The 7,419-nt window shown below is 33.5% G+C and overlaps 1 pseudogene; it reads left to right on the top strand.

Annotated features, from left to right (window-relative positions):
• The window catches only part of LOC107670069 (cytoplasmic dynein 2 heavy chain 1-like), a 34,127-nt pseudogene that overhangs the window by 16,325 nt on the left and 10,383 nt on the right, over positions 1–7,419 (top strand).

Below are 7,419 nucleotides of genomic sequence, written 5' to 3'. Positions count from 1 at the left end.
CTCACACACACACACACACACACACACACACACACACACACACACACACGGAGTCCATCTCCCTCGAGGCTCTCTCTCACACACACACACACACAAACACACACAGGACGTTCTTCAGTGTTCGAAACACCTTACGGTGTCAATTACCCTTCACACAGGGGTCCTTCTGTCCCTCTGTCGTCTGTTTTTGTCATTTTTTCTCTTTCTACCTGTTCACTATTTTTCTGCGTTTTGTCTCACGGTATATGAGCTGTAAATGTGAAGAGCAGCTTGTCTGAAGATGCTGTGTCACTCCGTTCACTCTTTTCTCGCACACAGACTGTAGATGGTTTGATGGAATGAGTTCAGAGGGTCACGCTGATGCAATAATACCACACTAAAATAAATAACATTCGTCATGAATAGTAATGTTTGTTCCACTGCCATTAACAGAACTGAAGCAGAACTGGCTAAATCTTTAATACATCTGAGCCACTATAAAAGGGGGAAAAATTGTTTTTCTTTCTAGTTAAACTTCTGGTGGTAATTGTTCTATGGAAGTAAATAAACCTTTATTTATTTTATTTTATTTTTATTTTATTTGATTTTATTTGATTTTATTTTGTTTTGTTTTGTTTTGTTTTATTTTAAATGATTTCGAACCATATTATAACAATTAACATATTGAATTGTAAATATTTATTTTTATTTTTTTATTATGAACCTTATTATAACATTTAACATTTCATGTTAATTAACATAAATTAATATTTTATTATTTTATGTACTATATTTAATGTATTTGTATTTACCGTACAGTTGAATTGGTTCGTAGGGTTACACTGATACTATTAATAACGCTTATTTTATTTTTTTTAAATTAACTAATTTTATTTCTGTTTGATTTTGAACCATATTTTAACATTTAATATTTCAAGTTGTTATAAATATAAATTAACACATTTTATTTTATTTTTATTTCTTTTTTTATTATGAACCATATTATAACATTTAATATTTAATTGAATATTTTGTTTTTTATTAACCTTATAGCATTTAACATTTCAAACGATATCAGTTATTTTTTAAATTTTATTTTCAAATGGGTTTTGTGGGTTACGCTAATGCTATAACTATTATATCCGTAAAATAAATAACATTCCTCATGAATAGTAATGTCCGTTCTGCCTCCATTAGCTCTAATGCCGCGTCATTAGGAATTAAAGCAGAACTCAGTAAATCTTTAAATACGTCCTGACTAGCAGAAGACCTTTTCCCATGGCACCGGTGTGTCCTGAAGAATTACTCTGACTCTAAACATGAGTCACGACAGACTCCTGCGGGAGGAAACCTCTGCGCTTTGAAGGGTCTGAATTGAACTTTATGCCCTCAGAGTTCTGATATACTGAACCTGGAGAGAGATCTGTTAACTCTTAGCGGCCAATCACCTGAGCCGGAAATGTCATGTGACTGCTCCTCCTTCCATATTAGGGCAAACCAGGGAATGCTGAAGCTCATTTATACGATGCATAATGAATTTTTCTTTCCGTTTTTATCAATTTTTATCAATTTTTAAATTAAATTCAGCTTTAATAGTCAATTTAATGTGCTGGACTGGCTGTCTGAGACTTGTTAATCCATTGTAATAAATACTATTAATAAATACCATTAAAGTATTTATTTAGTAATATTTTGAATGATCTTTTATTTTTATATATTCATTTTTTTATTTAAATGCCAAGTTTTAGTAACATTTAACATTTCAGTTAATTTAATTTAACAATTTATGTTTTTTATTTTATTTTAATTACGTTGTATACATTTATTTTATTATTTTATTATGAGCCTTATTAAAACACTTAACATTTAAAGATGCATAAACAGCATTATTTTATTTGAGAATTTTTCTAATTTATTTGGAACCTAATTTGTAACATTTAACTTTCATGGTTAATTTTGTTTATAAACCTTATTATAACATTTAACATTTCAAGAAATGTATTTATTTATTTATTCATCACTTTAAGATAATACTGTAAGTACAGTTATACCAGACAGACCAATTCATCTGCCAATATTTTAAACTTGAAGAACTTTTAAACTTTCTTTTCTTTTTTATTAAATTAACGTATGTATTTTATTTTATTTTGAGGAATCTAATTTGAGCATATTTTATTTTATTTTATTTTGAATCTCATTGTGAAGTGTTACCTGAGTAACTTCTTACAATTTCTAATTTCATCTTCCTTCATTTTCACAGCAGTGATTCTGCAGTAGCAGTAATACCGTGGTATTTTCGAGCAGACAGACAGCTTCATTGGTGATAATGAGAGCGCTTGAGCTTGTATTTTCAGTGTCTGATCTTTTCTTCAGTCTGCTGTATCTCTGTGATGTATTGGCTGGCGTCACTGAAGGTCACGCTCTTCTTATGCTGCCGTTCCAACTGGCCGCTACCTCCGCTTTTATTTACTCACTAAGGCCAACTTTCACTCTCATTGGCTGTTTGGCGGTTGTTCACGTTGGATCCAGTTGAAAGACTTTCGGATGCTTTCCACAGTCTTAACGGTGTTCCTCAGAGAGAGAAAGAGTTTGATGTCTGACGCTGAGTCACTGTGTGTACGCTAACTCAAAATGCTAATGGATCTTTGTTTCTAATCCGCTTACAAGTGACGCTAAGCTGCAGAGTCATTTAACAGCTGTTACGGGCCGGACCCGCTGTCTGAGACAGAATAGATGTGTGTGTGTGTGTGTTGTCCAGGTTAAACCTGCTCTGCGGAGTAGAATATCTGTGTGCTGGCCTGTTCTCTTGGTTGTTATGGAAATGAAATGTAAGGTCGCTTGAAGATATTCGGTCGCTCTCAAGAGTGCAGAGCTCGACTAGAATGACAACGATGTGCCGCATTGTGTGTGTGTGTGTGTGTGTGTGTGTGTGCGTAGCTGTAGTTTGCAAACAAAATTGTCTTGAGAAGTTATGAGGGAATGTCCTCATTTTGAAAAATGATTCATAATTAAACAAAATATATTTTGTTTTCTCTAAAAAGTGTTCTCTCAGGGTTCAGGATAGACTGTGTGTGTTTTTTTTTTTTAATCTTTGTTCTCAGGGAGGGGTTAGACTATTAGGAAAAGTTAGTTTTAAAAAATTAATTACATTTTTTTCTATAAAAATTTTCTCAGGGGTTGGGTTACACTTAAAAAGTTACTTTTTATATATGTTTTTTTATGCTCTCTCGGTTTGGTTTAGACTGTGATTAAAAATGATTCATAATAATTTTTTTTGTTATAAAAAAAGTTTTCTCTCAGGGTTGGGTTAGACTGTAATTTTAGAAAAATGGGAAAAGAGAGAATTTTTTTCTCTCTAAAAGTGTTCTCTTGGAGTTTGGCTTAGACTGTGGTCATTGTTGTTATCTTTATATAAAAGAACCAATGTCTGTGATAGGTGCTGATTTACAGAGAAAGGGAAACACAGATAAACATTTTATCCATTTGAATCCCTTTTTAAGTTGGAATGGCTGCCTAAATAGATTCTAATGAATAATATTAATAAACGCTATTTATTACACTAATATTTATTAATGTTTTGAATTGGATTTCATTTTTATATTTTCACTTTTCATTTTAATCTTACTTTCAGTTTTAGTAATTTTGTTGTGTATTTTCATTTAATTAATTTTATTAATTTTAGTACTTCAACATTTCAATTTGTTGCCAAGTCAACATTTCTAATTTTTGTTAAAAATTTTAAATCTATTATTTAAATTTTAATTTATTTCAGGTTTCAATAACCAAAAATAATTTTCTGTATTTTCAGTTTTGTTTAACAGTGATGACAACATTGATATGTTGTAAGAATAAAATAAATAATTAAAATAAGTAATAAAAAATTAAATTCAATAATTAATAAAATTAAACTTGCATTTAATATTTTATTCTTCGTTCTTAAATTAATATTACAGTTCTATTATTTTTATTTCCTTTTTTCCCCTTCCTTTTTCTTTTTCTTTTTCTTTATGATGGCTGTGTAAAAGTCTTTTGACTCACCAGTGAGCGTGAAATGTGCTGTATAAATAACTCACACTGGGCTGGATAATTGTTCTTGTGGAAACCCTGCAGAAGCTCACAGTCGTGTGGAGAGGAGAGCTGGATCTTACCGAGTACTGAAGATACATCTGAATATCATCTGTGTACAGTGTCATCTGACAGATGATGCAAATCAATAAAGTACCGTGTACCTGTCTGTCTGTATCTGAGTTACCTAGAGGACAACATGTCTGTCTACTTCAGTTTGTCAGTCTGTCTGTGAACTAACGTGTGTGTGTGTGTGTGTGTGTGTGTGCAGGGATGAGGGAACTGGCTCCTCCTCTGCTGAATCTGAAGCGTCTGTATGGAGAGAGTCTGAGCCTGTCTTACTGATCATCTCTGCCGGCGCGGATCCATCTCACGAGCTCCTGGAACTCGCCAGTCAGATCGTGGGGCGAGAAAACTACTGTGAGGTTCGACACACACACACACACACACACACACACACAAACACACTCATTTCAGCTAGTTGTCAAGGCAGCGTTTTCATTTAGTTTAAGTTGAAGTACTAAAATAACTGAAAATTAATAAAATAAGACTAAAAACTAAAACTGAATAAAAAAATATGTAGACATTAAAAAAACCCAATAAAAAATAAAAACATCAAAATTACTAAAACTTGAAATAAAATTAAAATTAAACAAAATATGAAAATAAAATCTAATTCAAAATAAATGGGGTCTGTAAGATTTTTAACACTAGAACCGCCACGGGGTAAATTTTACTGAACATTTGGGCGGCGTTATGCAAATCTTCCCACATAGTGACATAGATATGTGGGGGCGTGTTAGAACGAGCCGTTTTAGGAGGGCGTGGCTGACTCTTAGCTTTTATAAAGAATATCTCTTTGGATTTGAGACTTTAGTCTTTGCAACTTTACAGATCTTTTTTATGCACCAAGAGCTTGTAACACTCCAAAGAGAAAGGAAAAATTGAAATCGCATCATATGACCCCTTTAATATATTGATTAATGACATTGTATTATAATAGCCTTTTACACCACCCAAATATGTATTTACTTCCTTCTAATTCTCGTTGTCAGTGCAGGCTTGTTTAGCTTAATATTTACCGTTATGAAAAGAGACTAGTGTCGCTTGCATAAAAAAGCATTGAACATAAAACAACAGGACAAAAATATAGTTGATGACTAGACATAATCATTTCATGACTCTAGACACTTCTTTGTGAAGACAGTAGCATAATACAGTGAAATAATATGTTCTTTAGCCATTCAAAAACAGCTGTCATGTGCGTGGGTAAAATTTACCCGCTGGCGCTTTTAGGTATACAGCGACCCCTGGCGGTTCTAGTGTTAAATGACTTTGAGAGAAGTCTCTTCTGCTCATCAATGCTGTTTTTATGTAATCAAAAATATAGAAAAAAGCCCAGAAATATTATGAAATAGTATTAAAATTTAAAATGACTGTTTTCTATTGTAATATATTTTAAAATATCATTTATTTCTGTGATCAAAGCTGAATTTTCAGCATCATTACTCCAGTCATTATCTTCACTTCTTATCTGTGCTGTGTAATTAATTAGAGCTGAAATGACTCTTGTTGTAAAGTGAGAGTGAATCTGTGTGAGGATGATTACTTGCAGATATTTTAATTGCTTTTTGTTTTCATTTCTGTTCTCATTCTCAAAATGTAAGCGTGTGTGTTGTGTAGCGCTGCAGATCTGTAATGGGTTTGGAGTCAATCAGATGAGGCTGTGAGAGAATGAAACACGCACAGGAGGGATTGTTATTGGTTTGATGCTTTGCATTTATTGATTTAATACGTTGTAGTGAGACATCTAATCTGTGTGTGTGTGTGTGTGTGTGTGTGTGTGTGTGTGTGTGTATGTGCGGGGCTGGGGAGTAGCGAAATACATGTAACGGCGTTACGTATTTAAAATACAAAATATGAGTAACTGTATTTCGTTATAATTACATTTTAAATAAGGGGTAATCAAATTACAGTTACATCCGAAAAGTATTTTAGATTACCAAATTGATCACTTTGAATTTTTATGTAATTTCTTAATTTAATATTGAAGTAAACTAAACAGTTTGGGGATTTTAACCAATAAGGCAACTGATTCTCCGTTGAAACAAAAAAACTGCGTGCAGCAGCCTGTTCATTTAGCAACTCGTAGTGAGCGTGCATACATGCTCATCATCACCACACAAACATTCCTTTTTTCATCACTTAAATCATCACTTAAAGTTTGGTCCATTCATTAAACAAATCTATTGTATAACTTGGAGAACTGTGCCAGTTGTTTTGGCTACTTTTATTATGTGTTTGGATTCGCTTTGAAGCTTGGAATGCAGTATGAAACAGCATGGAATTCCATTCATTGTATTCAAATTGAATTTATATTGATTGGTAGATTTAAATGACGTAACATTTTTTTGTTGTTGATAAAAGAAATGCTGTGGAAAACTGATGTTGTTAAAAATAAAATGCAAAGAAAACACAAACCTTATGACTGGTATGTGTGTGTGTGTGTGTGTGTGTGTGTGTGTGTGTGTGTGTGTGTGCAGGAGCTCAACAGTATGAAACCCAAAGCCGGCTTCAGATTCTGGTTGACTGCTGAGGTTCATGCGACGCTCACTCCCATACTGCTCCAGTCCAGCCTGAAGGTCACTTATGAGGTCAGTGTGTGTCAGATATAATGTATTCTCTTTTTAATAAACCAATATTGATTCTTAAATCCCAAGATTGAATTTTTAATCTACTGTATGCTGTTTTTGGTTGATGCATCAACAAAACTTCATTAAACTAGGGATGTACCGATACCGATACTGCGCTCCTGTACTCGTACTCGTACTCATAAAAATGCCCCAATACCAAAAGCCGATACCAAACAGCGTGTGAATAGAGCTGTGTCCAGAAAAAGAAACACTGAAAACAGAACAACAGAGAGTAGAATGGAGTTATTAGAGATTAAGGATGTCTATGAAGTACATGTAAGTAATTAATATAATGTTAAACATTCAATATTCACGCCTGTATGTGCCCGAGCTGATAAGCAGAGCGCACTGAGTGGATTGAGTGCGCGGCTGCACAGATGCACGAGCTTGTCGAGAGAATATCTCACAGACATCACTGGAAAGTTTGTAGTTCGGTCGGATATGTCAAAAGCAAGTAAGTAAAACAATGCACAAGTGACTAAAGTTATTTGACAGTAAGGAGAGCGAGAGAGAGAGAGAGAGTCCGAGAGCGCGCACTTCTGTTGCATGATTTTATTTGCTGTTCCAATAGCGCATGCATTTGGATTAAAACTAAATCGTCAGTGGTGGATGAAGTACACAAATCAAGTACTTGAGTAAAAGTACAGATACGTATAATAAAATATTACTCCAGTAAAAGTAA

Source organism: Sinocyclocheilus anshuiensis, unplaced genomic scaffold (genome assembly GCF_001515605.1).
Source record: "Sinocyclocheilus anshuiensis isolate Anshui unplaced genomic scaffold, SAMN03320099.WGS_v1.1 scaffold48, whole genome shotgun sequence".
NCBI lineage: Eukaryota > Metazoa > Chordata > Actinopteri > Cypriniformes > Cyprinidae > Sinocyclocheilus > Sinocyclocheilus anshuiensis.
The sequence above is the reverse complement of the archived record's forward strand: the minus strand, read 5'-3'. Positions and strand labels throughout refer to the sequence as shown.